We start from the raw sequence: 13,297 nt of genomic DNA, 5'->3' as shown, positions 1-13,297 counted from the left end.
GTCAATTATCCTTTAACTCCAGCAGACCCTTATTATTCATGTTGTCATTCAAATCTGGTGGGGATGTAGCATCTAACTTAATCTGTTTTATTAACTTCTAATTTTCCAACAATAAATTAAAATAATTTCTAATCAATGACTCTTGAATATGATCCATCACAAAAAGTATAAACCTCTTAACATCCAGATATTTCAAATTATGTTTATAAACTACATTTATAGGCAAATTTGTTTTTAATGATAGATATATGTTCCAGAATTCTTACTAAAAGCTTTCTTCTTTTCTTCTCCTGCATAAAATGAATAACTTATCACATAGACAGCTACATATATCACATTTTCAGAGTTACATGAAAATTTATAAAGACCATCTATAGGACTTATCAGACTGTTTTTACCGATGATTATGTATGTACAGGCCTTCATAAAGGTGAAAGTGTAAGTACCACTTCTTCTGCTTTTAATCCTTTTCAGTAACTGTACTTGTATTTACTGATGTGCTTTGTAAGTTGGTACATTTTGTTGATTAAAACTGGGCTATCGCCTAAAGTGCTAACAAAATTGAGATTGTCCTGAATAATTCTCCAGTTGTTTCAAATTACCTGCTTTAATCCTTAAGCATCCAAGCTATACTAAATGGCTCAAGCCAAAGAATAACTTTCCTTTTCGTCCACTTCTACATCACATTAAGCAAATGTTTTCAAGAAGGGAAAAGGAATGCTATTCTTCTGATGAATTGCCCTTTTAATGATAACCATAGCCTCTTTTCTTGAACAGATGTTTGAATTCTGTCATTTATTGATTGAAAACATATAAATAAGTCTTGAAATTCTTATGGCTGCCCCATAACTGCACTTATGTTAACATTCAAGCAGTACCCACTAGAGCCATGAAGAAGCATGTTCACAAACTGTGCATTCAATCTTGTACTCTTAATTACCACTGTTTCTATTGATATCCAACATTCCATCCAGAAAATTAATTCTATTTTATGCCCATGGTGATGGCACTCTCAAGAAACCTGACACAGAATTTAAATATTATATCAGTTCACATGGCTCATTGTCTTCCTCTCTACACAGTGAAGATGACATTTCTAAAGTGTTCACATAAAACTATTTGTCATGAAATAATTATATACACATTCATTTACCACTGTATCGTAATTAATTGTATGGGGGGGTGACATATACACACCCGTTTCCATCTCCTGATCTGATTATTTAACTCCTTTTCAAACTGAAAAAATATATATATTAATACTTTGTCCTTTAAGATTCAAAGAAATTCTGCCCTTGTAGTAAGAAAATTTGAATGATCATAAACACAAAATGGTAGTTTCATGCACACAACCCTCTCCAACTTGGAAATAGCCATTAGTGTTGTATGTATATAAGCACAGCCCTTCAGCTACCTGAGCTGCTTATAAACCCATTGCCTTTGGTGTGAGCCATACCCTTGGAGTCTCACTTTCAGACAATCGTCAACATTTTGGTATTTGAGACTCTGGCAGGGAGCAATGTCTTCTGTGAAAGCTTAGGACAGAGCCCCAAGCTGGTGTACTATGGAGACTAAAGTATTTCTCTAGCCATACTGCATCCCACTATAGCAGAAAGGCTGCAAGCTGCAGCAGGAGGACCATATAAATGCACTGATGTTTGGACAGACCTGGACGATGAGTTGTTAGCATTAACTGGTATTGCATGTGTAGGTGAGCATTGAAACCCCATGTACAATGACCTGCATTGCTGGCAGTCTAACCAGCATGCCTAGTGGGTGGCAGATGTTCAAGAGCATTCTCTGAAGTCAAATAAGTATTTGTTCACTTGGCATTCAGTAATGCAATTCAATAATAATGTCATAATTATGACTTATTAATGTTGCAGTGCTGCCAGCTTTGCACCACAGACTCGCTTAACAGCAGCTGCAATTAGCATACTATAAAGTGGAAATGCATAAGTTTTAAAGTGGGATTATATGTGCTGCATCATTACTAAAAAAGGAAGAAAGAAAGAAAGAAAGAAAGAAAGAAAGAAAGAAAGAAAGAAAGAAAGAAAGAAAGAAAGAAAATAGAATAAAAATGTTATCAGATACTTTCCAGCAGTGTAAATCTTTGACTGTAAAACCATGCATCAGTGTCCTGTGTAATATCTATAAGAGCATTTTATGCAGCTAGTACAGAGATAACCTTGTACAGAATATTAACTTGGAAGAATGTGAACTATAACAGACAGATAGACATTTTCAATAGACAGGAATTCCTTATTGTGATCGGTGGTGTATTTGCAGGTAGGCATAAGATGTGGACATATTGTGATGGTTTACACTATTTAGAGACTGCAAATGTCAATAGGCCACATGGCAGGACTCCATCTGTCACAGGAAGTTAAACAGTAGTTTAGCATGATTTTGTTTTATTTAATAAAAACAACACTGTCAGTACTTTGCTAATAATATCATTTGTCTTCTTCCATTGCGGTTTGTACCCTTGGAAGAGATCCAGATGAATCACAACCTACATCACTGGAAGATAGAGAGACCATTCTCTCAACTCCATGCATGCATCTTCTTTGCTTAAATAAATGGTTACTTAATTTGAAATAATTAAACAACTACATTTTGTCAATGATTGCTTCTTTTTATACATTTTGTCTAATTCTACAGATCCCATAGAGCATGGTGCATTTGGCTGTAGTCCTTTAGACTGGCTAGGGAATAAACCAACTCTCAAACCAACACATTCTAGACCTGTTATTTCAGGTAAATTGGTGACTCCTCCCATGTGGGCAACATAGGGTGTCGCAGTCACCACCCAAGGCAGCAGTAACTGCAGGCTGTGGTGGAATCTACCATCAGGATGTTTATGGAAAGGTGGTTGGACCAACAGGCTGTGACAATTGACCCTCTGTAGGCCGCCCCTCAATATCTGTCTGCCTATACATCCATAGGCAGGGCTTTGAATGGGAAGTCTCTGGGTCAATATAATAATGGTGATGGTGTCATTCTCCCAAGTTACCCTATTGCTAGTGCACCCACTCTATTGTGTCATATCTACCTCTAGTACATTTCAACAATTCCAATCCCTCATCATGTGTCCAGCAACTGTTTTCTGTCTTTTCTTGCATTTATGACTCAGCATATACTATGATCATCCACCCTTGTCTGTCTTGTCTAAATTTTGCACCTTCCCTTTCTTCCCTTTATCCTTCTCCCCCTCTTCCCTTATATATTTCAGAAAAAGGGGAGGGGTCTGTCACCATCAATCAAAACATAAAAAAAATAAAAAGTATCTTATTCACCCACTTCCTCCTGTGCAATCCTGTTTTGTCATCCCGCTGTGTTTCTCTTGAAACTGTCTCCTATTTTTCCAACTTTCTTATCTACCATCTTTACATACTTATAACTGAAGTAAATTGATGTCCATCAAAAGACATCCATGGAATAAAGCTGCTGGCAAAGTGGGTTTGATCTCTAGCTGGTGGTGCTGAGATCAGGAATCTGCAGCATCTCAAAGTCAACTCTTATGATATAAGTGCACTCACAGGTGAACTTTGGAGATATATAAAGATACTTTGAATACATATTACAAAGATGCATAAGAACTACTCATATGTGCAGTATACAAACATACATATACAGGTATTTCTTTATACATCTTAGCCTAATTTATACACTTCGATTCATGTATACCTTGCTTGTGTAATTTGTTGTAGGTTGCACAAATGAAAACACCAGCACTGGGGTTCACACTAACTGCATTTACATATAGTCCAAGCTCTACTATTTGCATACTCACTTTGCACACCTGTATAGAAGAGGACCACCTAAAACACCCTGAATCCTGAATAATTGTACTCCTCATGTAGCAAAATGTTTAGTTTTGCATGATTCCTCACCTCAATTAGCTATCACCTATCTGATGATTGCCCCCTTTCAAAGAGTTACCTACATCTATTATGATATCATATAATTTGGTTGTGATGTAAGGTTTCTGGGTCATACTATGTAATATATAACATCTAGTTATGGAAATTGCAGATTTCATCCATGGATGATATGAAAGCCATCATGACCATGAAGGACAGCAATGGCTAAATCTGATTTACACATACACATATATTACATATTGCTTTCCAGTAATATTATTGAAAAAGATGAATTATTTACCTTTATAAATTATATTATTGCAATTTAGAACTTTTTTGCACTTTGATGCCACACTTTTGTTTATAAGTTTGTAAACTTTGTTTTCTTTTGAGCCAGTTCCCATTACTTACATCAAATCTCTACTACTCAAGCTAAAACCTTGCTCTCCTTCCACTGACAATCTGTCTCCTACATTCCTCAAACTTGCTGCTGACTCAATTACCTGTCCTATATCTATACTAATTAATCGATCTATTCTGGAATCAACTGTCCCCACCCTTTGGAAATCTTTCTTCACTATCCCTCTCCATAAAGGTGGCAACTCCACTGACCCCTCAAACTACTGACCCACTGCCATTCTGTTCCCCCTCTCCAAGATATTAGAAAAATGTATTCACTCACAGCTTCTCAATAACCTCCTCACACACCACTTACTTACCCCTACCCAACATGGATTTCGTCCTCACCACAGCACCACCACTGCCCTCCTCTCCTTCACTCATATCATTGCAGAGACCCTAGACAACAATAAACTAACTTCCTGTCTCTTCCTAGATCTCAACAAAGCCTTCAATATGGTCTCTCATCCTCTACTACTATCCAAACTTGCAAATCTCCACCTATCCCCCTCCGCATTTGCCTGGTTTAATAGTTACCTATCTGGCAGGGAACAATCTGTCAAATGGCTCTCATCCTCCTCACCTTTCCTTCCCATTTCAACTGGTGTTCCCCAAGGCTCCATCTTGGGACCCCTTTTGTTTAACATCTTTACCAATGATATTTATACCTCATGCAAAGAATCCTCCCTTATTCAGTATGCCGACAACTCCACACTTATATCCATCTCAAATAACATTCCTGAACTACACTCCCTGACCCAACAGGCCCTACTATCCACTGAACAATGGTTCTCTCACAAAATATTGATCCTAAATCCCAAAAAGACCAAACTCCTACTTTTCCTTCCCCATTCTCTTTCTCATCACAAAACCTCCTTTTTTATTACATCTTCTAACAATACAACCATCAAACCTGACAACCACACAAAACTCCTATGGGTCATTATTGGTGATGAACTAAAGTTAAACCTACACATACTCCAATGTATAAAAAAAAACAAACCAGAAATTAGATCTGCTATATTGGAACAAAAAATTCCTAACCCCTGAATCTAGACTTACCCTGGGCCAGGCACTCCTCCTCCCCTCCCTCTTGTACGCCACCCCATTTCTTACCAATATCCAGGCCTCCACTCTAAACAAACTCCAACAGAATTACCATAAAATAGCCATATTCATTACTAACTCCCCATACAACTCACACCACTGCATTTCTTTAAACTCTCTTCAATGGCTTGAACTTCCCAAATTTCTGCTATCTTATCAATTTCATATGCTACACTCTATTCTTTATAAACCCTCCTTCTGTCCATCTCTATCTTTCTTAGTCTCCATCTTTATCCCATCCCAGACCCTCCATACTTTTAACCAACAATTACTTGATATCTACCACCCAAAAAGGTCAGTAGGCAAACTACTCTACAAACACTCCCTTGCCCATGCTTGGAACAAACTTCCCCTTGACTTACGTTCAATCCCCCATACCTCACACTTTAAAAATTAATTAAAAGCTTATTTTCTCAATTCCAGAACCTGCCCTTGTCAGGACCCTACCTAGTCTTCCTTCCCTTTATGTACCCTCAAAAGGACCATACTTAGTACCTCATTACACCTCTCTCTCCAATGTGTCTACTATGTATTTGCATAATTTTATACAAACAATTTTTTTTATTGTTGACCTATTGAACTATATCAGTGTAAAATTATTACTTAGCTTCTTTTTAATGCAATTTTAACTTTATGCATGTTACCCAACATATGTGAATCTTTTTGCTATAACTGCTATTATATCAACATTGCTTAAAATTGTACTTGTTTAAAATGTACTACTGGAGCTTTTCTCCTCGGGTCTCCACTGAAAATGGGCCACAAGCCCAGTTGGACAAACCTGGTTAACAAATGTCAATAAATAAATAAATAAATATAAGTTGCACAGCATAGAATGATTTCCTCACTACTGGAGACACTTGATGGTCAAAAACTAGATTACTGTCTATGTGTGTCACTAAGTCCACGACTACTGGGTCAGCTCTAAGGGGTGTATTGGCAATATGATAGTTACCAGGGGTGATTAACTTTAAAAAGGATACTATTATGCATTTCTTGGCATTTAATTTTAGTCCATGGCTCTGACACCAGTTGTTTGTCTGTGTCAGCCCTTCCTGGAGAACATTTGTGTCGGTGTGGGATTCAGTGGCAGCTCCTAATTTGCAATCATCTGCAAATGTAGTCAGCCAGAGACCATTGATGTTGCCTTTGACTTCAGAGAAGTAAATGGCAAAAAGGAGTGGTCCAAGGACCAATCCCTGAGGGAATCGACTTGTGACTTGTCTCTTTGTAGAGGTGGACTCCCCAATTCTAACTTCCTGGTTCCTGTCTGTAAGCCAGTTGGCTATCCACTGGGTGAAATACTAGTTTATACCTAACCTCTTGTCAAAAACTCCTGAGTGGGGTATTATGTCAAATGCCTTGGCTAGGTCAAGGTCGGCAGTATGAACAATTTTGCCCTCATCCATTGCTTTGGTGACCTTCTCAAAGAAGTCCACCATGTTAAGGAGGCATGACCTGCCCTTGACAAAACCAAACTGGGCTGGGTCCAGTGTCTAGAGGTTTACTATATCACTATTGATCATTTCCATGATAAATCTTTCCATGGCTTTACATATAAGACTAGTGAAATTTATGGGTCTGTAGTTTCCAGGGTCTGTAGATGACCCACCTTTGTGCAGAGGGATTACAGTTGCTGTTCTCCATTCATGAGACACAAAGACTGTTTGGAGGCTACAGTTAAATAGCAATTCCATAGGGCCTGGTAGGTCATGTTTCATGCTATTTAGAAGGCATCCTGGGATATTGTCTGGACCCATTGATGAAGTGTTCTTGGCCTTAGAGAAAATTAAGGAACTGTTCCCTAGTGATAGCAGAGGGAGTTATATTTGATGGTATTTCCTGAAGGAATATTAAATGGGAGAGAGGGATAAAGTTGGAGCTGAATTTATCAGCCAGTAGTTTTGCTATATCTTCTGGCCCAGTATAGCTGACTCAATTTACAATGAGCTCTGTGCAGAATTATGTATTGCCTTTGAGGCTGCGGACATAGCTAAAGAATACCTTATGGTTGTCCTAGGCATATGAGGCCAAATTTAGCTCAAAACTGGCTTTGGTAGTTTATTTGTTATTAAAATTGTTTAGTTTGATGAGAGTGCCTTTATCCTTCTTGCTGTTGCACCTCCTAATTTTTGCCATGATTTTATTCCTTCTGTTATACAGCCTATTGATTATGTGATTCCACCAGGGTGGCTTGTTTTTTGAGTTAGTTCTGTACTTCTTCCTGGTGGGTACAGCTGTCTCTATGCAGCTATTAACACGGTTTTTGTGAACAGTTCTGAATAGGTAGCAGTGTTCTCAAGTTTTATGGGAGCTTGACATTTTGCCACGTTATCACTTAATGGCTGGAAGTTAACCTTGGAGTATTTCCTGAATATTCCAGGTTTACCTGGGCGGCCAGGTTTTATTTTTACTTCAAAGGAGACCATTTTTGTGGTGTGACCTTACCAGGGATGACATTACAGTAGGGGGTGTGCAGCACTCTCCCATATTAGTGAGGACCAGATCCAGTATGGTTGCACTCCTATTTGGTGTATTGACAATCTGGTCCAGGGAGTTTGTATTTACAAAATTCAGGAATCTCTGTGCCTGTACATTTTGATGTTGTATAGGATTCCCAGTTGACAGTGAGGTAATTGAAGTCACCTATGAATATGGCATTGGGATGGATGGTTAGTTTTTCACTAAATTTAAAATTCATGGTATGGGTTTCCTGGGTCATAGAGGGGGACCTATAGCTTGCAAGGAAGCGGCATTGGATTTTGTCTATGCTGTTATGAACATGGAGCAGCTTCAGTACATTGTCCTGTTTGACCAGCCTTGAGATATATTTATTTTTGATGTAAATCAAGACACCTTCACCTTTAGTCCCTGTCTGTGCAGTAGCTGGTCTAAATGTGTGAAGGCATTATAACCTTGCAGTGTTGGTGTGTGCTTCATAGCTTTAAATCATGTCTCAGTGACTGCACAGATATCAGCATGCTCTAGGGTGAAGAGCTCTCCTAGGGAGTGGAATTTTGTGCTTAGCCTCCTAGTATTGAGCAGTAATACATTTAGATTTTCCTGGTTTTAATTTGCTATGTCAGAAGTATTTACAGTTTGGCATTGCCTAAAAAGGGCACTATGGGGAAAGACGATGTTTTAAATAATATTCCAAGCCTTAGACATGAGAGATGTAAACCATCACTGGCAAAGCGGCAAGATCTGTTGACCATCTCCTTCCATGCTGAGAAATACTGCACCCCCTTAGAATGACAGCAGAAACTAAGCTAATTAGTAAAGTCAGTCATCTTTTGTTTGTTTTGTAGCATAATCTTTGGAGAAGGTAAAATGCTGCTGAATGCTAGCATCATACCAGCCTGAAACACATTCTCAGAGCTCCATGATATCTCTCGTCATATGGTCTAGGGAGGTACATCTCAGGTCATTGCCTCCCAAATGTACTATGACATATTGGTACTTGTAGTCCAGTGACCTGAGTGCCTGCATAATGTGGTGGATCCTAGCCACTGGAAAGCAACTGACCGTGACTTTCTCCTTTCTCAGCCTGGTGAGAGGGACATCAGTGTGTCTCACAATGGAGTATCCAATGACCATAATGTTGGATTGTGTGGTGGCTTGCCTTATGGGTTTAGTAATAGAGTCTCCATGAGATGTGGGTCCATCCTGGATCTTTTAGCTTCTAAAAGCTACTTTGTTTCCCTCCCACAAGACTGTGGGAAGGGAGAGGCAATGCTGCTGGTGCAGGTTGTGAAGCCTAAATGTGTACTGGTGGTCCTGACTGTCTACATACCATTTTTTTTCTTAATTATGCCATAACTACTAGTCCCAGCATGGTGTTATGATAATGCTCATGCAGCTAGTGTGCAGCAAGGGCATGCAGCATATTACCCTACCTCAATGGCAACTCAGCCATGCCCACTGCCCTTATCCCTCCTTCAGTTATGCCCCCTCATGCAAGGTCCCTGTCCTCTGCCAGGCATCACAGTTGGGAACACCCACGTAACCTCTCTCTTCACTATAGGAATGCCTATTTATTCCGGGCCACTTCATCACTCACCTGACCTGCCTATTGAACTCAGGTTGACTGGACAGGAGTCAGAGTTTTGTTCCTCTGTGTTTCCAGAGTGGTAGAGCTTGATAGTGATTAAAGGGAGATTTTATATTGATGCACATCAGAAGAAGAGAAAAAGCAGGTGATAAGTCTTCTAGTGTCTGCCCTTTCTCTGAGATGTAGTGATCTTGAAGTGCGAATAACAATGTAAGAGGCCATGGGCACCACTGACCCACTCATGTGGGCATACAGGGAAGTATGCTTATTCATAAATTGCTTTTTATCTCTGTACCATTAGGTGATAAAGTGACATCCTTAAGCATATACAGTAGAAGAATGTTTGTACTTGTGTCATCATTTACAAATGTTTGTACCTGAGTTCATCAAAGGCAATCTTTGATATGTCAAGGAAAAACAGTGGATGTCACTTATACATTACACTCACTATTAGTAGAATGAATTCAGGTACACATTCAGCACTGTAAAGTGAACTTTTATCCTTAATAATGGACAACCTGCCACATTTATGTGTTCATTCATAATTTAGCTGTTAAATGCATGACTAAAACTAAAAATGTGATCCTCAGATTTTGCAACAAGAAAATAACTGTGTTTGAGTTGAAATAACTCACAGATTCTGAGTAGCTGCAGTAATTGTCTGTGGTCAACTTAAAGCCTCCCTTGCCTGTAGTCAACCATTGTATATGAAGGGCCAAAAATCTTTAAACTTAACAATGGATATTATACACGCCTGCCTAATAGTGGATACCTTCATGTAAAATATACTAATTCATTGCTCATTTTGCTTCCAAGCAAAAAGAACAAATCACGTCGGAATAGTAACAACACTGACTGCAGTATGCTAACATCTCTCACACTGATATCTCATCCAACACCTTAAGTAACTACTATCCTATCTTTTATGTATGGGGCACATCTTAAATCGTAAAGTCTGAACTTATTGTACTGGTAAAGAATAAAAAAATTGAACTATGGGAATTCTTTTCAGGACTCATTAACACCTAATGATACTCAGTTCTATGACTTACTGGCATAATGTTCTCCGTCACTTCACTACTACATTTCTAAAGACATTAGAATCAGTGGTACCTGTTCACCTAATACATATGTTTGCCATTTTCAACCATGGATAGCATCAAAACTAAAAGTACTGATGGCAGGTAGTGATAAATAATAGAATTAATTCATGGTTATAAATTTCACATTTAGTCCACTGTAATACTTTCATAATACATGCAAAACTCTTTTACACAATGCTTCAAAATGCTTCTGTAATGTTAACCCCCTCAACAGAAACCAGAAGAAGAAGAGATTACATGAAATTTATGTAGACGATAATGCCAATAAGAAGTAAAAATGCCAGTTTGAACAGGAATGGATAAAGTGGGCAGAGGGAGCAATGTCTTAAGATTGTATGGACTAACTATTACCTGGATCTCACAGAGAGGCTTATGAATCCATAGAACAGACTATTTGAAATGGTGGAAGAGGAAAGACTTACAGGTTGTAGAGAAAAGTAAGTATGGAGGTTGCTATGGAAATTGGTACGAACAAAGGAATGGGATATATATGGAGAAAGGTGTGAAGGTACATATGAATATAGCTGTACAGACAGGTAGAGAAGGCATGCACAATTGTAAATTTAGTTAAAGGCCAGACTAGTTCTTGTCTCATTCTGTCATTAAGCTAATGGAATATAATGCAATAACTGACCTTGGAGCCCTTTATAAACACCAGGCATTTACTTTAATGGTTGGACTATACCTATAGATGTTACTCAGCTACTTCAGGGTGACCTGTGTCTCTCTTTTGAAACAGTGAAAGACCAAGTATTATTTGGCCTCCTATTTCTTTGTAAATCAATGGTGCTACAAATACCAGTGCTAAGGACTGAACTTACATAAACAAGTAAACAAGACCACTGGAGGGATAGGTTCCCAGCTCAACATATTCCCATTCTATGGAATAAGTTATCACTACTTTGTCTTCTTTTAAGGCTAATCTTGATGATTATATAGTTAGACATACATTTATACTAGGGTTATTAAGTATGGCACTGATTTGGGAGGTGGGCACTATTAGGTACTCATAAAGGATGAAAAGAACTTTTTAAGTGTATTTTCTTAAAGGTGAATATTTCTAGGCCCCTTATGATCCCTGTGATCACTTGCTTAGTACCGTGCCTGTGTTCCTGACTTTTGTTGCTTCTTGTCCAGCAATTGTTTTCCCTTTAGGTATGTGTTATGGCTGAAAAAGGTTTATAAAGTCACTTTTAACCCCACATAAATACTGAAGATGTTTCTGGATATGGCAAGACTTTGTTCGGGATATAATCTAAACATTGTATCTACACTGAGGTACATGATAATTACTATGGTAAAAAGAAATTGAGAAAAATAGATTCATATTATTAAAATGAAATGATAGAGTAAAGCCAAGTAGCAGATGATATTGCTTAATGTTACATTCAAGTCACAACATCAGGAAACAAAAACTACTTCCTGTTACTTTACTAATGGATAAAAAGCTGCTCTGTGAGGATGGAGGTCTTATGACATTCCTACCTTTAAAGAACTAAAGATAAGAGTAAAACAATTATACAAATTAGAATTTGTTGAGGAAATACAACAAAAAGAAATGTATTTCTTTTTAATAGAAAATGCTGTTTTTTGTAGGTTAGTGGTACAGAGTTATCTAAAATGTTATCTAGAAAATCTACTTATATTTAATTTTTCTATTTTACATCATTTTGTATTCCAAATTATATTGTTATATAGTGTGATTTTCTATAGGTTACATTCAGAAAAGAACATTTTTGCTGTGTCACATTTTGTAAAATAAAATAAAGAATAGCTCTGTTAATTATTAAATAATATGCCCGAGTGGGGTCTTAGTTCTCTGATATTTTCCATGTACCTCATTGCTTCCCTCCTGATTTATTTTAAAATTTTCATTACAAAAAATTTGCATAGTAAAATCATTCTCCTGGATTATTAATCAATGGGCTATTGAATACAAAGCTCCTAATATCTGCAAAACAACTAACATTCATCCTATACATGAGTTCATTTTTATAGACCCATGGCTTTCATAAGCTTTTTGGTGAAACTAAGAAAAGACTAGTGCATGTGCTAAGCATACTACTAGTCAGAAAGGTTCTGTGTGGAGGCATACGTGAATGGGGAATGCCTTCATTGAAGATTGTGCATCAGGGCTGGTAACCCGGTACGTAAAAATCCACTACCAGTCATTAGCGGACCAGAGTTCCGCTGTGGCGACCCCTAACCGGAAAAAAGCAGAAAGACACAAACAAAATAAGATGGATGCAGCAAAAATCTGGATCAGTGAGTTCATCTGTAGAAATCTATATGCAGAACATGTCACCTGCATGGTCCTTTAAACCTAACAAAGCCATTCATTATCTAGAACTTTCTTTAATGTTATACAGATGATTATAAACAGAATGAGGAGTGAGATGGTTATCGTTTTCCTTGTTTTTTTGTATAACAGAACACAACAAACCAAATGAGACACCTGTCCCTCTAAACCTTTAACTGAGACAACTTTAGAGCCAAAAGATTCGATGCCAGGATCACTTTATTTAGTTCATAGTTTTCATTAACAGCTTAGGGCAGAATTCTCAAAGCTTGAACAATATGTGAGTAACTCATCTGTTAACTGTTCTGTGGAAGACATTTCCTTTTGCATTGCACTAACCCTGGCAATCATTCAGTATTCTAAAAGCATAGCTTCTAAAACCAGGCCTAATCCTAAAGTCAGACAAATATATCTCCACAGACCCTCACATCAAATATAATACACTGTTGAGGCATTATTGCACCTGATGCCA

Source organism: Protopterus annectens, chromosome 7.part0, assembly GCF_019279795.1.
Source record: "Protopterus annectens isolate FY-2018-M chromosome 7.part0, PAN1.0, whole genome shotgun sequence".
NCBI lineage: Eukaryota > Metazoa > Chordata > Ceratodontiformes > Protopteridae > Protopterus > Protopterus annectens.
Note: the sequence above shows the minus strand (reverse complement) of the source record.